This window comes from Cupressus sempervirens, chromosome 1 (genome assembly GCF_028749045.1).
Source record: "Cupressus sempervirens isolate cs-2001-9-10 chromosome 1, ASM2874904v1, whole genome shotgun sequence".
NCBI classification, from domain to species: Eukaryota; Viridiplantae; Streptophyta; class Pinopsida; order Cupressales; family Cupressaceae; genus Cupressus; species Cupressus sempervirens.
In genome coordinates this window covers 700,545,570-700,566,639 of record NC_143118.1, presented here as the reverse complement: position 1 = coordinate 700,566,639, position 21,070 = coordinate 700,545,570, and the positions used below count along the sequence as shown (strand labels likewise).

Sequence of the window (21,070 nt, the reverse complement as noted above, 5' to 3'; positions counted from 1 at the left end):
GCTTACACAATACACATTAGTATGCAAATTCTTCATTTTCATTAGTGGATACAAAAATTGTTTTAGTATAAAAAATTTAAATGACAAAAATCCATTATAAAAGTTAAACAGAGTAATTGTCTTCATTATATGCTATCTATTTCCCTTCGTATGTGACAAAGTCAGTTGTAAGTTATGGTCTTATGGCTCAGCTTTTCTTCTGTTAAGCTTTAGAAATAATTTCAGCTTGTACAATTTTGTTACCTTCATCGCTGTTTTAAGCACATTTTAATACATAACATGCTTTGGGAGCCTTTGAAACTAGTATCTATTATTCTTTTGTGCACTTAGAAGACCTTTGTCTATATGAGAAGTTGAGATACTTTTTCAGGCCACCAAATGTTACTTTCTTCACTCAAGTATAATGCTCTTGAGGCTTGTTTATGTGCACGGAGAAAATGTTTTTAGTCTAAAAAAATGAGACAGATATGGCAGAGTTGCCAGTGTATTGCCAATGTGCATGAAAGCAAGGGGATTTCTCTCAATTAAGGCTGTTGTGGAAGGCAGGAAGATATGCAAACTAGGTAAGACTGTAAAAACTTTTGTCAGTCTCTATATATTGTGGACATGCACATTAAAGGTGTTGAGATACTAAGCTATTATTAAATGATAATATCTCCAAATAATTTGTAATTTTCAATACATTGATGGGGATTTTTTTCTGGCTTCAAAACCAGAAACTTCAGTGTGATATCCCCTTTCGGAAATAAGATTTAATAATAAATAATATTTTAATAATCAACGTTACTCGCAATCAAATAATTGATTAGTAAATTATATTAGTCAAGACTAGTAAATATCAAATTTTTAATATATATATTTAAACAATAAAAATATGTACATTATTATTTACAAATATATTAATAAAACAAAATAATGTTCGGAATCTTCATAATTAAACAATAATACTAAATATTGTGATATTGCTAGTAGGATTTAACTGTGTAGTTTTCGAGTCAAAGTCATTGACCCAGGTTTCATGAGTAGTGATTCACACAGGAATCCATCTCTCATGAGAAAAATGGAACACTTAGCACTCATTGGATCTAGGTGATGCTCACAAAGGTGAAGCATCGGCACTTCCCAGGAGGTCACCCATCCTAGTACTACTCCAGCTCGAGCGCACTTAACTACAGAGTTTCCTCCATGGTTAAACCCACTTTGCTTGCAACCCCATTTGCAAAACCTTCAGTAAGTGTTTTGCCTTATGAACCGTTCATTAGAAAGCCCCTTAAGCTCATCAAGTGATAAGTAGGAGATATTTTTAAAGCAGGTCAAATTGTGATATTGCTATCAGAATTTAACTGTGTAGTTTTTGAGTCAAACTCATTGACCCATGTTTCATGAGTAGTGATTCACACATGAATGCATCTCTCATGAGAATAAATGGAACACTTAGCACTCATTGGATCTAAGTAATGCTCACAGAGGCGAAGCATTGAGACTTCCCGAGAGGTCACCCATCCCAGTACTACTCCAGCTCAAGCACGCTTAACTATAGAGTTTCCTCCATGGTTAAATCCACTCTGCTTGCAACCCCATTTACAAAACCTTCGCCAAGTGTTGTGCCTTATGAACCATTCATTAGAAAGCCCCTTAAGCTCATCAAGTGATAAGTAGGAGATATTTCCACAAGTAGTCAAATTGTGATATTGCTATCAGGATTTAATTGTGTAGTTTTTGAGTCAAACTCATTGACCCATGTTGCATGAGTTGTGATTCATACATGAACCCATCTCTCATGAGAATAAATGGAACACTTAGCACTCATTGGATCTAGGTGATGCTCATTGAGGTGAAGCACTCACTCGAGCGCACTTAACTACAGAGTTTCCTCCATGGTTAAACCCACTTTGCTTGCAACCCCATTTGCAAAACCTTTACCAAGTGTTGTGCCTTATGAACCATTCATTAGAAAGCTCCTTAAGCTCATCAAGTGATAAGTAGGAGATATTTCCACAGCAAGTCAAATTGTGGTATTGCTATCATGATTAAATTGTGTAGTTTTTGAGTCAAACTCATTGACCCATGTTTCATGAGTAGTGATTCATACATGAACCCATCTCTCATGAGAATAAATGGAACACTTAGCACTCATTGGATCTAGGTGATGCTCATTGACGTGAAGCAATGGGACCTCCTAGGAGGTCACCCATTGCAACACTACTCTAGCTCGAGTGTGCTTAACTACAGAGTTTCCTCCATGGTTAAACCCACTCTGATTGCAACCCCATTTGCAGAACCTTCATCAAATGTTGTGCCTTATGAACCTTTCATTAGAAAGCCCCTTAAGCTCATCAAGTGATAAGTAGGAGATATTTCCACAAGTAGTCAACTTGTGATATTGCTATCAGGATTTAATTGTGTAGTTTTTGAGTCAAACTCATTGACCCATGTTTCATGAGTAGTGATTCACACATGAATCCATCTCTCAATAGAATAAATGGAATACTTAGCACTCATTGGATCTAGGTGATGCTCACAGATGTGAAGCATTGGAACTTCCCGGGAGGTCACCCATCCCAGTACTACCCCAACTCAAGTGCGCTTAACTACAAAGTTTCCTCCATGGTTAAACCCACTCTGCTTGCAACCCCATTTGCAAAGCCTTCGCCAAGTGTTGTGCCTTATGAACCATTCATTAGAAAGCCCCACAGCAAGTCAAATTGTCATATTGCTGTTAGCATTTAACTGTGTAGTTTTTGAGTCAAACTCATTGATCCATGTTTCATGAGTAGTGATCCACACATGAATCCATTTCTCATGAGAATAAATGTAACACTTAGCACTCATTGGATCTAGGTGATGCTCACAGAGGTGAAGCACCAAGACTTCCCGCAAGGTCACCCATCCCAGTACTACTCCAGCTCGAACGCGCTTAACTACAAAGTTTCCTCCATGGTTAAACCCACTCTGCTTACAACCTCATTTGCAAAGCCTTCACCAAGTGCTGTGCCTTATGAACCATTCATTAGAAAGCCCCTTAAGCTCATCAAGTGATAAGTAGGAATATTATTATTATTAACTCTTATAAAAACAATATTATTTTTATTAACAATTAAAAATAACAAACAATATAATTATTAAGTGTAATTCCTGAAGCTAATGTTGATTTGAAAAGTTTGGTATTGATCGAAGAACATTGATATTTTACTTTGAAGAATTTCTTATTATTCCATTATGCTGAATGCTTAATATTGATGCAAGTTGATAAGAGACCTCCGATTCAACATGGATATTCCAATTGCAGCCTTTTACAGCTAAACAATATTACATTGTTTAATAAAGGAGAAGATATTGCATTGCAGAAAATATTACTAATATTTGAAAGAAATGATTAGTAATAAGGCTAACCAACAAATATAGCTAGCTGATAATTAATAGAGTGATCAGTACTATAAATAGCGATTACAAAGGCACAAAGTATGAAAGGCAGGGGTCAATATATACCAAGACAGAGATGGGATCGTTCAGTCCTAAACAATGACTGGAATTAGATAAATTGGTTGCTATGTTGTCTTTAGTATACAAGGAAGAAGCATTATTGAATAGACATATCTTTTGGCAACTTGACTTCCCATTTCCATTCCAAGATATAAGATGGAGTTCACAATCTCTCAAAAAGGTTATCGAATTGGAAGCCATAAAAGAACAAGGATAATAAAATATAATTGTTACCCTCCACAAGGAAGAGATGCGAAAGAAAAATATAATGGTATAAAAATTGTGGGTACTCTAAATAAGGCATTAAAAATACTGTAACCAGAGTTTAATAGCAAATAAGGCTGAAGGTATCTGAAATAGATGTTGAATTATACAATATAAAATATATATTCAGTATGGATTATAAGATAGACAGAAGTAAGAATGTACAGATATAAGATAAATGGATACTCTGATAAAATCGAATAGAAAGAAATAAGAAATAAGAGAGGAGAGAATACTATAAATTATGGAGAATACTCTTCAGTAAAGATACATAGTTATTTATTATGCTGTAAGCATAATATGACTGATGATAAAGAATTCGAATTAGATATTAAATAAGAGAATTTAATTTAATTTATGTGATATTAAGGATGAAAGGTCATCATATGGTCATATATATACATATATAATGATAAACTTATAATATAAATTCATAAATTAGAATTATAAACTCATAATGAGTATATATGTTCCTACATATAAATATATCTATATACAGAACCTATTACTATTTGACTTATAGAAGAGAAGCTGAAGCTGTAATGTTACCAAGGAGGTGCTTGTGTAAATTCCAAGCAATGGATCTTTGACCCAAAATAGGGTGGTCAGTGACATCGAATGCATTGAGGGCGTCGTATCATGAAAGGCTTAAGGGCGTGAGAAGCTAGCTTATTTGATTCGTCATTTTAGCTTTGGGAGGCTTACATATCCGATTCACTGTGATGTCTCAAATAATACTGTAAGAATCTGCCTCAAGCTCTTGTACTATGTAAGAATTTGCCTAAGGTAAGAATGAAATGCCACAATCAAGAAGCACAAAAGATAGCACAAGAGAGACAAGAGATGATCAAATGAGAATGGATTAATCAAACAATTGGATGAATACATCATAGAAGTGCCTTGTATATAAAGGCAATCAAGATGATTGGGAATCATGCAAAAGATAAGCATACCAACTAAGCACATGTCCACCAAGAGTGGATTATCCTTCATTGTCCATGAATGTACGTGCAACAATGAAAGGATAAGAATACAAAGTTGTGTCTCATAAAGAGATGTATTAGACAACATGTGCTCAATTGGAGTGCAAACTACTATGTTATCTACATGAAAACTCATATGAATATGCAAACTCCTATGTGTCTACATGATAACTAATATGAAAATGCATTAACCTAAGTAAACTTAAGTAAAGTGTAAACAATAAATACTTATTTACACCAACACCCCCCCAATGCAACTTAGGGGAATGCACTTAAGCTCACAAAAGCTAGATAATCATGCAATATGGTTTTTGGCTACTAAGCCATATTAGGTACCCATGTACAAGATGCAAATGCAAAAGATAGATGCAATGCAATATCTTATAAAGTAGAGAAAGAGGGAAAACCATATGGGACAACCCCCCTCCAAAAAGAGAGATAAGTACAATAAGAGAAAATGAGAGAGAAGATCTCATGTGAGGAAAAGATCCCCCCATAAGAGAGAAGAAGAGGAAGAGAGACCAAGTGGCCTCCCCTCAATGTAGAATGTACACCTGTGGTAGATGCTCCAGGTTTGATGTAGAACTTTCACCATGAGTGTAGAAAAACATTCCTTACCTTAGGAAGAAACAAAACCAAACGTGTATCAATGAAGCCTCCCCCATCTATAGGAAGAAACCTTAAATTGTATGGGATCTCTAAAACTTGCTCAAGTGTCCTCATGTCTATGCTAAAAAGTGTCTCCACCAAATCATGTGTAATATGTCACTCTGCTGAAAAAGACAATTCGGGATAAATTGAGGATGAATGTAGAACATGATTGAAAGACTCAAGTGTCTCCTTTGAAGAGAAAGTGACCTCCTCCAACTGTTGTATCAAAGTATTCACCATCATGTCAACCTCGAAAGAATGATTGAGTAGAGAATGAAGATGAGGGTCATAGTGTTCCCTCACAACAACTGAAGGAGGACCATCTTTACCGAAGAGAAGATGAATGTCCTCAATAGTGTCCCCCAAGTTTGCAATATAGGACTCCACAAACAAATTGGCAATGTATGTCAAGAAGTCATCCCATGGAATAGAGTCTGGAAGACAATAAATATTTTGCTGCACTGAATCACTTGAATCCATAGCTGTGTGAATACAAGAATCACCAGGAACAATAGTAGATGTAATGTCAATAGAAGGAGAAGAAATGGATGGCTCAAGAACTTGATCACATGTGAGAATACCCAAGTTCGAGCAGCCAAAGTTCTCAAAGTCTGAGTCAACACTCGAAGTGTGATCAAAATCTGCTGAAAAATCACTACATCGTCGTGAGAAAAGTTTGAGAAGTAGTATAACCGAGATGCATGATCAACCACCCTTGTAGCAATGAGTTGTCTAGTCTCCAAGTCTCTAATAAAAACTGAATTAGGTGTGAATTCCACGGTCCTTCTATCTCCATGAGTGAGCTGATTGATGGAAAGAAGATTATGACTAAGGTGAGGTACGCACAACACATCTCTGAAGTATCCCTCTCCTTTATCAATAGTGCCTTTCCCAATAACATTCATGTAAGTATGATTGCCCATCAAGATAGGTGAAGTATGACAAGGATTAAATGATGAAAACATAGACTATGAAGATGCAATATGATGAGAAGCCCCCGAATCTAGAAGCCATCTCCTTGAATCATGACTTGAGGTAGCAACTAAGGTGTGACCTTTGCCAATGTGATCCTTTCCTTTATCAAAATTTGAATGTGAAGAAGGGGATGAAGCAGTCATTCTTGAAGGTAGACCAATTTAATTCTAGTTTAGAAGATTCTTGAGTTCATCTATCTCTTTATAACAATGATGTTCTTCATGTCCATTCTTCTTGCAATATGCACAAGTAAGCAACTCCTTGGATCATTGTAAATCATCTTATCTTATCTTATGCTCTATATGGAATCTTTTGGCATGTGTGTCTGTGTGTTTTAATTAATTAATTTATGCGGTAAACATTTGGTGCCGTTGCCTAATGGACCTAGAACAAAGGCTGAGGAATGACGACTAATGCCGAATTAGTTAAACAAAAATAAGAATAAGCTGAAGGACAAAGACGAAATCCGCACAGCTCAAGGAAATTTAATTTTGGCACAACAGGCCGAGCGCCGAAGGAGGTTTCAGAAGATTGCCGACGGACACCGTAGCGTTGAAGAATTGTTGGAGGAGACTCGCCAGCAGGTGGAGGAAGCACGAGAGGAATTTTTGAACTTGTATTCGCTGAGGGAAGAGAATTCAGATGGAAGGGAATCGAGTCGCATAGCTCGGAGTGCTGAGGTAGCACGAGCGTGGAGTGAACTCTTCGTCTGGGATACACTTTCGGAAGGGACAACTTTAGAAGATCCTTCTTCACCAAGGTTCGTAGCTATTGAGACCGCTGGTGTGGGAGAGCAGACCACCGGTGTGGGAGTACAAAGTGCTAGGGTGGGAGTAAATAGCGCCAGTGTTGCAGGACCGAACAACGCTTGTACACAAAACCCAGTAGTGATGGCAGGACCAAAGGAAAAGCTGCCGAAGTTTGATGGTGATGGTACGGCCGATCCGATTTGACATTGTAAAACGTGCAAAACGATTTGGAGGGAAAATGGCATAACCGATACAAACGAATAGGTTTGGCAGTTTTCGGGCACCCTAGGGGGTGTCACAATTGATTGGTTCGCCGATGCAGATCCCCAGAAGTTAACCACTTGGGACAACCTTAAAAAGGAGTTCACCATAGAATTTCAACTGCTCCGTGACGACAATGAGATTGTAGCCGAGATATATAACACAAAACAAGAAAAAAAGGAAACAGTTCGAGTCTACGCCAGGAAATTAAAAGACTTGATAAATAAAATGGAGAATAAGCTAGCTGATGGGCTGCAGAAAAGATGGTTCATCGAAGGCTTGCACCTGAAGCTGTGGAAGAAGATTTGTGCTGCCGTCGTCATACACTGAAGCGTACAATCGAGCAATGAACCTGGAAAGTGAGCAGAAGACGAAAAAGAAGAAGAGTAGCTCCTCTGAGTCAAACGACGATGTGTCTTCAGAAGAAGAGAGCAACGATGAGGAAAATAGCAGCAAAAAGGTCCAAGCTCTCCAGAAGGACATGATCTGGATGATGAAGGAATTTAAGAGCATGTAGAAAGAAACAAAGAGAAGCGAGCTCTGGTGCACGGAATGTAAGGCAGAAGGTCACACAAAGGGCTTCTGTCCAAAGAACCTATTCTGCGACATCTGCCAGATCATGGGACATTCCACAAAAGAATGCCCCTTCAATGTGAAAACCAGAGGACCTCAACAAGTCTCCCTTGCACAGGAGGCTTCTGTGTCCGGAGGGAGCGGGAACACAAGTACGGAGGGTGCCACGTCCGGAGGATATAGAAATAATAGATGTGGGCAGAACAACAACAATGCAAACAATAACAATAACAATGGCAGCCGGAGTCGAATTCAGTACGATGCGAATGGACGACTGATCGTTCAATGCCGAGCATGTAATTTGTGGGGCCACTTTGCCCGGGATTGTACAAGGGCAAACACACCAAAATTATTATGTAGGTGGTGCGGACCCGGCGATCATGAAGATGCCAAGTGTCCGAAGTCTAGAGTGAATTTGATCATCGTTGGGACGGACGAAGAGGAGGTGCTGACAATCACACAGAAACAAGCGAAACTATACCTCGACCCAACGGAAGAAAAGAAGAGGCTGGAGGAAGTATGGAAGGAAATTGAGAAAGCAACACAGTTGGAGACATCTCAGTTGAAGGATACCATCGGCACCTCAGCAAGGAACTGCGCAGAATAGAACATTGTACGGTAGATACTGCAAACCGAGGTACCCGTCAAAATAAGCGATTTGTTGCTCACAATGCCTCAGCTCTGATCGGCACTCATAAATATTGTGCCAACTGCTAAGTCACTAGGAGAACCAAGAACAGGGAAGGAGATTACCGCAGGTGGAGAAGACCCAATGCTGCTAGCACTCACATCCAGATGGCATCTGGGGGTCGTCGAGATGGGGATTCTCAGAAGTGTGCTGATGGACACAATTGTCGATGGAGGGTCTGGCGTGAATGTCTTACTCGAGGATACCTAGAAGAGGTTGAGATAGTCGATGTTGTGGCCGCCTACATTTCAGTTGCTGACAGCAGACCAACACAGCATTAAGCCTCTTGGCGTCCTGATGGCACAATCGGTGACGATTGGCACACGGCCGTTCTTGCTTGACTTCGTCGTGATCCCACTGAAGAGAAAAGGATATGACACCATTCTGGGCCGCGGATGGCTTATTTAGGCCAGAGTTAAACATGACTGGAAGAAAAACACTTTATCACTTGAAAGCAAAGGGCGGAAATTTGTCATTGATCTGCACACCCAGATGGTGGGGGAAGCTCTGTCATCAGATTTTGAAGAAGAAAATGAAGGGAGGCAGCGTATGGAATTAGATCAGGAGGGAGTCCTGCGGTTGGAAGGAGGATCAACAGATGACGATTTGGATTCTGTCAACGGTCTTTACCACTGGTAGATAGAGGACTACGAACTCTTTCCATGTTGTAATATGTTAAGGGTGGACGAAGGTGAGAAAGAAGAGGAAAATGACTGTCCAAAGGAATATAGAGAAGCGAAAGAAGGAAAGGCGGTTATGGTTGAAGCTGAGGAGAAGAACATACAGTACGAACCCAAAAAAAGGAAAGATCTTATCGTATGACTGCGCAAAAAGAAAATGTTATGACGAACCACTGATATATTAGAAGGGTGTCGGCAACAAGGAAAACAATTCGCACGGTCTACACAAGAAACAAAGAGAACAGGCTTAATAAAAACTTCTGCAATACAGAGTGAAGGTTCTAAAATTAAGAATACAGTTATTGACGGCAAGGGATGGCAACCGACAAAATTTGCAGGCACAATGGGCCCCATAGGTGACACAAAACAGATGCAAGGTGTGGCACGATAAACATTTGAAGCTAAACAGGTTTCAATTGGGCCAGTTGGTGTTGAAGTATGACAGACGAAATGAGATCAAACCAGGAAAGTTTAAGGTCAAATGGGTTGGGCCATACCAGATCAGGGCGGTAGGTGACAATGGAGCAATAAAATTGTGGACTTGGCTGGACAAGAAGTGCCTCAAGTAGTCAACGGGTCAAAATTGAAGATATACTATGCAAGGAAGATTCCGTCGTCGTCGCAGAATGGCCAAGTTCGAACGACTCCCTCATCATCGTAGGATGGCAAAGTTTGGAGGAAAAGTTGAGTTGTATTTTCTTTATGAAAAAAAAAAATTTGGAAAAAGAAAAAAAAACGATGACAACTCAAAGATGTTCAGAATGAATAATCTATGATGCCAAAGGGAAGAGAAAACATAAGCAGTTGCCAGAAAGAGTGTGGAATCGGAAGAAAATCACGAAAATAGTGTGTTCCATGCAGTTTTGTGTGGGTTTCAGAGTGCTAATTTGGTCTTGGCTGCGAGGAGCAGGGGGCGTTGCCCCCTAGACCCCCAGTCGCTACAGTTATTAGTTGTGGGAAGTGTGACCAGTTGATGAGACCTGGAGCTGCTGCAAGCATGAAGTGTCTGTGTACTAGAGGCATTTGGAGTAGGTGTTGGACGTGAGGTTGTCTTGGTGGATGTATAGAGAGCTCGGGAGGAGTTGATCATCCAGTTGAAGATAGTACAATGACACTTGGCTTAGGGTACCTAGAAGTTGGAAGCAGAGAAAGCAGCACGACGGAGACAACATTATGTTAGTAGAGGGTACAGATGCATCGTGGTTTGGAGACCAGTTTGGTGCAGGCACGGGACGAATGTGAAAGTGATGTGACAAAAACAGATCTATCATGTTGTAGTTAGTTAGAGAATGTATTTTGTTTGTTAATTTGTCTCGGATATTTTGTAATTGTCGTCTGGAGACGACTTTTTCTTTGGGGGGGATGATGTCATCTATAAATATTGTGTAGCCGACAGGGTGTTGTTGTCGGTAAAGATTTTATAGCCGACGGGTAGATTAGTATTGTTATGTAGCCGACAGACCCCTTCGGGAAGGTTCGGAGAGAAGTATTTATACCCTCTCTGGTATCATTGTAAATCATCTTATCTTATCTTATGCTCTGTATGTAATCTTTTGGCATGTGCGAATAATAAACGGAGTACTGCTGTTGCTGTTCTTGTTCATTGTCTGTGTGCATTAATCAATTAATCTATGCGGTAAACACCAATGTTTTAGACATTGAAGACTCGAGAACCCCCATGCTCATCAAGTTTGATTATTCTACTATCAACATCTCTGTGAAGGCATCAAATGAAGGCATGGTGTATGAGGAACCTAAGGTCAACTTATGAGTGTTGAAGCTAGAAACAAATGATGCATACTTTGGAGGAAGTTTTCTCATCAAATTATGGATCAATTTTTCATCCTCTATGGTAATTCCACAATCCTTAACCATTGACCTTAGCTCATGTGCCTCGTTGATATAGTGAATTGTGTCAAACTCCTTAGGATCTAATGACATGAGATTTTCATCAAGTTCAAAACCCCTAGCTTTGTCTACTTTTGCACATGAGCTACCAAACTTATCCCATGCTTCCTTTATAGTTTTACAATTGTCAATATGGAAGATAAGATCATCATGTACATACTTCCTGAAAGTACCAATAGCAACCTTATTGTTATGATTCCATTCATTTAGTTTATCAGGATCAGATGGTGCAACCATGGTTTCATTAATGTAATTAATTAAACCTTTTTCCATCATTTTACTCCATGCTCTAATTTTAAATGTAGCATAATTATGTGGAGTTAAAACTGGAAATCTAGGAGAACCCATGATGCAAAATGAAAAACACAAGAGAAAGAGAAACACAATCACTCAAGACACCCTCCCAAATCATTCAATCAAAGAATCCCCCCAAAATGGATGATTTTGGCACTTTATACATAGTGCATGTAGAATTGCCACTTGTCAAAATGAACCAAAGTGGACTTCTGATTTTGATGGTTACAATAGAAAATATGAAGCTATATCAGACTCAACAAGATAAGATACAAGATTTCTCAAGGATCTAATTAATTACAAGTGCCAAAATAGGCAAAAAACAACCAAATGTTGGAAGTACCATGTCCACCCAAAATTACTCCAAATTGATACCAGATATGGAAAGTAGACAAAAATTATGCACTTCAAAAAAAAAATAGCAACCTAAATATGTGTCTATATGAGCCTGAATGAAGCCTTTTGAAGTTGCAAAAATCGGGTTTGCAATTTTTAGAAAAACTCAGGAACAAAGATTACAAACAACCTGTAGCAACGTGGAGATCACAAAATTCTACTCCAAACAAAAAAAAAGCTCGAAAAAAGGAGTCCGGATGAGTGAGATATCACTGTTTGAAAATCACCTCTATAATTATTTTTCTTGAATCGCCACCGCCGTACTTCTAAAAATCAAATGACTCTAGATTTCACCTCAGATGTCCAATTTTGATGAAACAAATGTCGGTTTAGGATTTTTTTAACCTTTTAAATGTGATGCGAACATTTAATTTGCACTAGCAAGCTCCAATCTTGACCTGCAAAAAAAAAAATCTCCAATGGCCATGTCATGAATGCTCCTTTGGCTTTAATACCATGTAAGGCTCTGCCTCAAGCTTTGATACCATGTAAGAATCTGCCTCAAGCTCTTATACTATGTAAGAATTTGCCTAAGGCAAGAATGAAATGCCAAGATCAAGAAGCACAAAACATAGCACAAGAGAGACAAGAGATGATCAAATGAGAATGGATTAATCAGACAATTGGATGAATACATCATAGAAGTGCCTTGTATATAAAGGTAATCAAGATGACTAGGAGTCATGCTAGAGATAAGCATATCAACTAAGCGCATGTCCACTAAGAGTGGATTATCCTCCATTGCGCATGAATGCACATGCAACAATGAGAGGATAAGAATACAAAGGTGTGTCTCATAAAGAGATGTATTTGACAACATCTGCTTAATTGGAGTGCAAACTACTATGTTATCTACATGAAAACTCATATGAATATGGAAACTCCTAGGTGTCTGCAAGATTACTAATATGAAAATGCATTAACCTAAGTAAACTTAAGTAAAGTGTAAATAGTAAATGCTTATTTATACCAACAAATACATTAACTAATAAATAAATATTATTATAATGATTATATTTATTGTTATAATACAATTATTATATTAATAATATTATTATTGAATACAATAATTATGTTATGATAGTATTGTGATATAATTTTTATAATATAATAATATAAGATAATTATCTTAATTAATTAAATTGAGCCAAGAGTGGTGACCCTTGGTGAAGGGGCACCACCAATGTATATAAAGGAAGACCAAATCTTCCTCTTGAAGATAATGAAGAATATATGGACAGATAATCTGCAAATAATCAGAATTTCAAAATGGTATGAGTGGGTTCCCTAACAGCCTATGAGGTTTGAGGATTAATGGAAATATAGAGTTTGTATAGATAAAAGAAATGTACTTGTAGATGATGTCATTGATTCCTTAGTTCCTTGTTTGGGTTGAAGTGGATGGGAACATCGAAAATTTCCTTGCATGGGGGAGTGGCATTGTGTTCCCTATATATTATTGTTACTATATTGGTGGCAAGATCATTGATTTTAGCGGGATCAAATATTTGACCTTGACTGATGCATATAATTGCAGCAATCTTGGTCACAGATAGTAAGGAGATTATACAATACATAAACACCTCAAATGAGGCAGCGATGAAGATAAAATATTTGGTGTGATATATTTAATTATTTGAAACCCTCAATTTATATTATTGGTGTATCTTGATTGGAAATAATCAAAGACTAATGGAAATAGTATTGAAATAATTGTTGAGATTATAACCGTAGAATATATATTAATATCTCAACAAACCTTTTCAAGAGAGTGGCTCTAGTTCATAAACATTTTGGCACATCTTATGTATGACTTGAATCTCTGTGGTTGCGAGTCTTTATTGAGAGTGAGGTGCCTTTCTTGGGTACTTGATTATATATATACTAGGTGATATTGTTTTGTTGATATGGGCATGTGAGTGAAGATGGATTTCTGGAATTGGTGTTGGTGAATGACCGAAATTGCTGGAATGAGAATGAAGTGGGTGGAAAAGATGTCCTGCTCTTCAATATAATCTCTCTTCTTTCAGCCCCTAGTATTTCCCTCGGAAACGTAGCAATAGATAGATATTGGCCAACGCCTTTGTATCATTGTGGGAGTATGACGATTTGAAACAAATGGGCATCTGGAAAGTCTTTGTATCTTTGTGGGAGTATGACGATTTGAAACAAATGGGTGCCTGAAAAGTCTTCATTTACTCTATTCCCCACAAGTTCTAACTTTATTCTGGATAGCTGATCTGTGATCACATGACTTTTCCCTTACCAAACTATGATTTTAAAGGTAAACTCTTGGAGAAGGATTAGCCACCTACTTACTCTTCCTTGGATAATAGGTTTGTTAATCAGATAGATTAGAGCTTGATGATCTAAAAAAAATGTGAAAGGAGTGGCTAACAAGTATTGTCTAAACTTTTGAACTGCATAGACCATACGTGGTGCTTCCCTCTCCATAGTACTGTAATTCCGTTCCGCTTTTGAGAGTAAGCTTGTTACATCCCAATTTTGGCTTCATTTGAAATGTTCATATAACTGCTAAGGTTTCATGTGAAGTCAGTTGATAGGTAAAATTAGTTACAATCACGTGAAATGGTAAGATGGTTAATCCTTAGAATTTTATATAAAGTTGGCATGCTAGTTAACCGTTATGATGATATTTTAATGTTATCTTGGAAAGTTGGTTATTCATCAGGAGTTCATGGGAAGTGAAATGGCAGTAGCCGTTATGATAGTTTATGATTTTGTTATGGTAATTGTTATTATGTTGAGAAATATGATATAAATGTGGAGAATTTCCTTGTAAGAGTGCGTCAAGGGGTGGAAGCATTGTCAGAAAAGAAATGGGCACAGGGGCACCACCATCACTGGACAAATATGTATGAGGCTTGAACCACCATGGCTAAGGGTAAACGACTAGGCAAGCAAGAGTGTACGTTGGACAATAGCATGAGCTACTTGGTCAATTTTTATAACAAAAGAAATATTAAACATTTAATATCATAGGAAGAACTATTACCTCTCTTAGTTTGAGACCATGGAAGTGATCAACATTATAAACTTAGTGTGTGTGTGTGTGTGTGTGTATATATATATATGAATGATGCCATCATGATACTCTGATGATATCTATGAATTGTACTTATATGTATATATATATATGTGTGTGCATATCTAGAGAGAATATAATGATATAAATAAATTATACGTACTCTCAAAATTACACATACGTATAAATATATTTATATATAGGTACAATTTAATAGCATGATGACATAATATGTATATATATACATTTATATATATAAATATATTTGTTTTGAACCATGGAGAAATATAATCTTTATAACTTGTCTCGATGAGCAGTGACCATCTTCAAGTTGGCTTTCATCTTTTAAATATTTGAATTTCTGAAACCTTCTTGAAATCGATGTTCTTGTTTTAATTGATTTCAAGACCAAGTTTACACCGTGGGCGCAAGTGATCGAAGGATCTTTTTTGTTGCTAGTTACTCCGCAGAAAACAAAACAAGTATTCTTATTAGTATTTTCGCAGAGCAAGCGCTATCCTTGTTCTTCCTTCCTTGCCTATTCTCTCTCTACCTCATACCACATTACCATTCATCGTCCAGATTTATATCTTATACCAGAGGAGCTTAGACGAGATTTGATTCTCCATCTTTTTGAATATGTTATGTTTTCTTATGCATGAATCAAGGAATTTGTATTAATGTGTGTTAAACTATTTCATTATGTGTGGCCAGCATGGATGCAATACTTGCATATATATATATCTTTTATCAGGAGGTCGAATCTATGGCCCAACCTGATCTTTGTGATGTATTGGATCATGCCTTAACTTATATCATGTAAATCTTTTTATGTTATGAAAACTTTGTTTGATAAGAGCTGAGAACCATGAACATGTGGGTGTACTCTGTACTCCGGTTTTGTAAAAGCTTATAATGAGACCATGTGTAAGGATCTCAAGAATTGATGAATTCCAAGGACTCACCAAGGCGGAGAAGCTTTAGATAATGGGTGAAGAGGAGTAGTTCACTGCAAGATGAATACAGTATGATCAAAATTTCTATGATTGAAAATATTCTCAAATACAAAAATTTTAAAAAAGTTAGCTCATTATTGTCCCAGTATACTCATTTGTCAAGTCGAGTGGTGGAATTAAGTACCAGGATTCTCAGTGGCTGGACAAGGTGCTCCATGTCTATTTCCGTGTAGGGAGGGCCTTTCTCAAATGAGATTGTGTGGGGATAATTAAGGGTCCTCAGCTGGGAGGTTAAGTCCCTGACAATATTTTCCCTCTCCACAAGATGCCAAGGCACGCACGAGACAAAAATAAGTTATGCATTCAAACATTTGTTGGTAACAGGTATTTCACTTTTATGACATTTTTACAAAGTAGAAGATATGATGGATTGATTAATATCATTGAATTCAATTATTTCCTTTAATGAAAGCAACTTTTCTCATCAATGTAATTGGTAACTAGTTAGATCGGTTGATCTTCCAACTGAACATGAAATATATCTATATGCAAGAGATAGGTTTATTTGATGGATTATTATTTCTGTCTTTCATTTATGTGAATAATGAATATGAGCGTATCTTCTAACTGAATGTTATTGTCATAGTCAGGAATAGAAAGAAAAGGGATGATACAGTGGTATTTGATGCCCTAAATAATACAGTGGTATTTGATGCCCTAAATGATATAGTGGTATTTGGTGGCATTTGTCATTACGATGAAGTGGTATAGCTATTTGTTCCCTAAGCAGTATACATGGACTAACTTGGGTTTTGTAGAAGCATCCTAAGACGGATTTTGGTTTTGAATTCTACGGTATGTAGATTTTACATTCCTTGTCAAATTCATTGATGGTGTCTTCAATAGTTAGTTATGATATGCAATTAAATTGGTAATAACTGTTAAATCTTTTTTCACATGAAAATAACTGTTATAACTGCCTTCTCATAAATATGAATTAGTAATTGTATTTCTAAGATAAGCTAGTTGTTAGTTAAGACCTGGAAAAAGTGGATGCTACAAAGTTGCTAGCAAAGTACACTGGTTGGTCCAATCCCTCCTTCCCTGTTTGTGCCAGAATATCACCTATGGCATAGATGCGGTCACATGGACTTGAAATTCCTCATTCCAGTTAGGATATATGAGGATTGGAGCTCCTATCAATCTCCTCTTTAATTCTTGGAAGGCCTCCTCTTGGCCCTTTTCCCAAGCAAATTTCTCCTCCTTTGTGGTTAACTTCTCCAAGGGTAGGGATACTTCTGCAACCCCTTTTACAAATCTCCTATAGTATCCCACATGCGCTAAGAATGACTTGACACCAGTGACATCCATGGGAGCCTCTATGTCAACAATAACTCTGATTTTTTTTGGGCCTGTTTTCAACCATTTTTTGTACACTATATGTCTGAGGAGCCTGCCTTGGGGAACTATGAATTGATATTTCTTCGGGTTTAATGCCATCCTAGCCCTTTTTTATCTTTCCAAGCATTCTCCTATAACCTTCAAGTGTTGCTTCTTTCCGCTATAAATAAACCAGTCATTTAGGAAGGCCTTAAAATTGCCTACTGACATCCCATCAAATATGTGAAGAATAATTCGTTGAAATGTGGTCGGTGCGTTACACAACCCAAATGGCATCCTTTTGTAGACATATACTACACCTTCCATTACAAAGGTGGTTTTTAGCTTGTCCTCTTTGGCCATCTTCTCCCTTGGCTTCTGAATTTGTAATGTCCCCGTTTTTGGCCAGTCTGTGTGGTTGATAGAGTTAGCTCATCATAGCAACGCTCGTGAGCTGACAGGGCATTTTGGGGGTCTCAATTATGGATTTACTATTTTTAGTAAGTATATTTTTAGTAGTTGCTATTTTTGGCAGTGCAGGGGGTGGCTTGGCAGTTGGTCGTCACCTGCGGTTGATTAGGCTAATAATTGCATGAGCTCTTATTTATTTATTATTCATTGAGTTGCATTATTATAATAATGACTAAGTGATATTTCTAAAAGCAAGTTGGAAAGTTTCTAGTGTTGAGTTCTTTTGGAAAACTTCCACAATTTCTGAAGTGGAGTTTTATTGAAACTTATGCCAACGAGAGCTTATAAATGGGAGCTCATTTCATTGGGAAAGACACATTTGAAGATATATTTACTTTGTCGCCTTTGTGGCTTTTTCCTGAGTTCTAAACTGTATGCCCTTGTTGAGGTATACGGGTTTACTTCTGAGTTTGTCTTGCAATTTTTTGCTGAGGTAAAGCAAATTGAGGTTGCTTCTCTACTGTATCTATTGTTATTGAGAAGTTGGTTTGTGGAAGAGTTGGCTCGAAGGGTCTTCATAAGCTATAATAACTGTGGTTGAAAGACTAGTTGATCGTTCAATCTGATGGTGTTTGTAATTACAATTGAGGGCCATGTATATTAGTTGCGATTGTACCTGCTGGGGCATTGAATTAATTCTCTACAGTGGTGGGTCGGCCTGTACATGGTTGCCATTTTCCTTCTGCATTCCTGGGTGTTTTGCTACTATTTTGGACGTGGATTGTAGGGCTGCTTGGGACGTTGGCATACTAGAAATCTGGGCGTCAATGCTAGTTTGGATGCCTTAGTAATCTCTTGTGGCGATTGGTATATCAAACCCATGATTACTCTTCGGAAGTCTGTAATTTATTGTTGGGCCTATGCCATTCTTGTAGAGGCCTTCAATCATCATATTAAAGCTTGGAATCACCAAATAAGGGGCTGCGATCACCAAATAAAGGCCTGCGTTTGACATTTTGGGGTCACATTGCTGAAAGGAAGGTCTGGCATTAATACTATGGGAGCTGCAATTTGTTCAAAGGGAAGCTAAGTCCCCATTGTCTCCACATTTATTATTACTTTTGTAAAAATAAAGATAGGAGCCTTGGTTTGAAATAAATAAAGATATTGCAATTGTACTGCTATTCAGTATTGATTATTGGTGAAACTTGTCAATTCAACATTTCAGTAATTCGGAAAACTAATATGATATTGATCATCCAAAATTTCATTTTTAGTAAGTTGTGAATCCTTTTGTTTCTGTAAGAAATCTGAATACCTTATCATTAGTTGGATTACTTGGTTTGAGGAGATTCCAGCTAAATTCAAATATCCAGGGTATGCTATTGAGATTCGCCTGCAAGTGTTTCACAAAGTGTCAGGCTTTTTGTTTAGTAAGGAAATTGATGTGTTAAGGTTTAATTGTTGAACTATAACCGGCTAGGGGTTTTCACAGAATTAGAGGCGAGCTCTTGACTTACAGACTGGCTCCTTAGCTCAATTGTGTATTTTCGACTATCAACTTCAATAGAAAGGGATTTTTCTTCCAGTTGTAATTAGCCTTTGCTAAGATTAACCATCCTTTCCCCAATAATGCATCGTACCCCTTCTCCAGGGCAATTACTACAAAATTGAGAAAGAATTAATGTCCCAATCTCCACTTTTTGCCCCATTAAGGTTCCAATGGGCTTGAACACATGTTGATCCGCTCCTACTAAGTGGAAAGTGGGTGGCCACAGGGTTGATTTTCCGAGAGCCTTCCAAGTTTCTTCAAGGAGGACATTAACACTCGAGCATCCATCTACAATAGTATTGGTCAATTTGCACTCCATAATCTCCATCTCCACTGCTATCGGTATTTTTCCCATTCCTATAATAAATATAGAGTCATTATTTTTACTTGTTTTCTCTTCCTCCAATTGTTCATCCTTAGTATTGCTTCCATGTGCTATTGCCACCCTTAGTTGCGGTAGGGTCTCCAATAGATCCCCAATCTTTTTGGTACCGCGGTCTCGAGGACTTGCTTCATGATGTTAGTATCTAAGATAGACTTGGTGGAGGAGGTTTTAGGAGTACTTACCTTCCCTTCCTTATCCATCATCTCTTGGATCTCCCTCTTGGCTTCATCCAACCTCTCCTTTTTCGTACTTATATCCGGATATGTGAGTTTTCATCTATGTTGCCATCAATGCCAAAGGGGGAGATTGTTAGCATGAATTCTAATGGTATTCTTGTAGGGGAGTATCCTAGCAATGCTAGAGACATGATTTAGTGGTTATATGTTGCATTCATGATAGAGTTTGTGTTTGATGTCAACATACTTGTTATGCTGTGAAGACTGACAGAACAGTAGAGAGAGATTGGCTTCGTGTGGTTCGAGGATTGAAGATCAGCTTATGTGCACTTAATGAGGTGTTCTACAGTATGTCTAGATGCTATAGTTAAGAGTGCGTACAAAAATATGAAGATTGGACATAGTTATGAAGAATTTGGTAAAGGCATCTTTCAGACAGCGTTTCTGGAAAGCAGGTACTATTGTTTGGATTTTATCTCCTAATAGAGATGAAATTTGGTTGAGTGAGTTGAGACAGAGGTTGAAGACATGTTGAAGATGCCTTGTTAAGTGGGCATAATCAAATGTTCATCTAGTAAAGAGTTATGAAGATTGTGAGCCGACAGATTGCTTATAATCTTGAAAAGATGTATAATTGTAATGTAAAGTGTATTGTAATATCTTAAAGATGTCCTATATTATTATGTAAGTTGGGAAAGCCTCAAGGCAGACTCAATAATCTGTTTTAGGACTTGGTATAAAGGAAATATGTTTTCCTTGGATGTAAAGTGTGATATGTGATCATATCTATGTGATGCATTGTGCAAGCTTGAATCATAATATCTTTTGGATTAGAGCAAAGATTGGTGCAGTTGAGGCATGATGAGCTTGCAAGGAACTGTACTTGGCAAGATAAGTTGCTGTTGGACAGTTGTTGATTCACACTTGTATTATTCAGTGAGGATATTACATAAGCTGTTTGGACAGTGGGTCTAGATGACTTCCTTTCAACTCCGAATAGGGATGGTACAACTCCTAACAGGGTTGGAATCTCCTAATAGGGATTCAAAGTCTCCTAACAAGGACTCATATGTATTGAATGTATTTCATTGACTAATAACAAGATCCATCCTTTCACAAGGATCAATATTTAGGACTCTCAGTTATCTTGGTGGACTTTACTTTCTAACAGTTAGTTTCTAAGATAGACTTGGTGGAGGAGGTTTTAGGAGTACTTACCTTCCCTTCCTTATCCATCATCTCTTGGATCTCCTTCCTGG

The 21,070-nt window shown here is 37.7% G+C and overlaps 1 protein-coding gene across 5 annotated transcripts in view; it reads left to right on the top strand.

The window, feature by feature from the left end:
- LOC149579872 (DExH-box ATP-dependent RNA helicase DExH1-like) overlaps nt 1-21,070 on the top strand; it is a 187,841-nt gene that overhangs the window by 19,460 nt on the left and 147,311 nt on the right. The window lies entirely within an intron of this gene.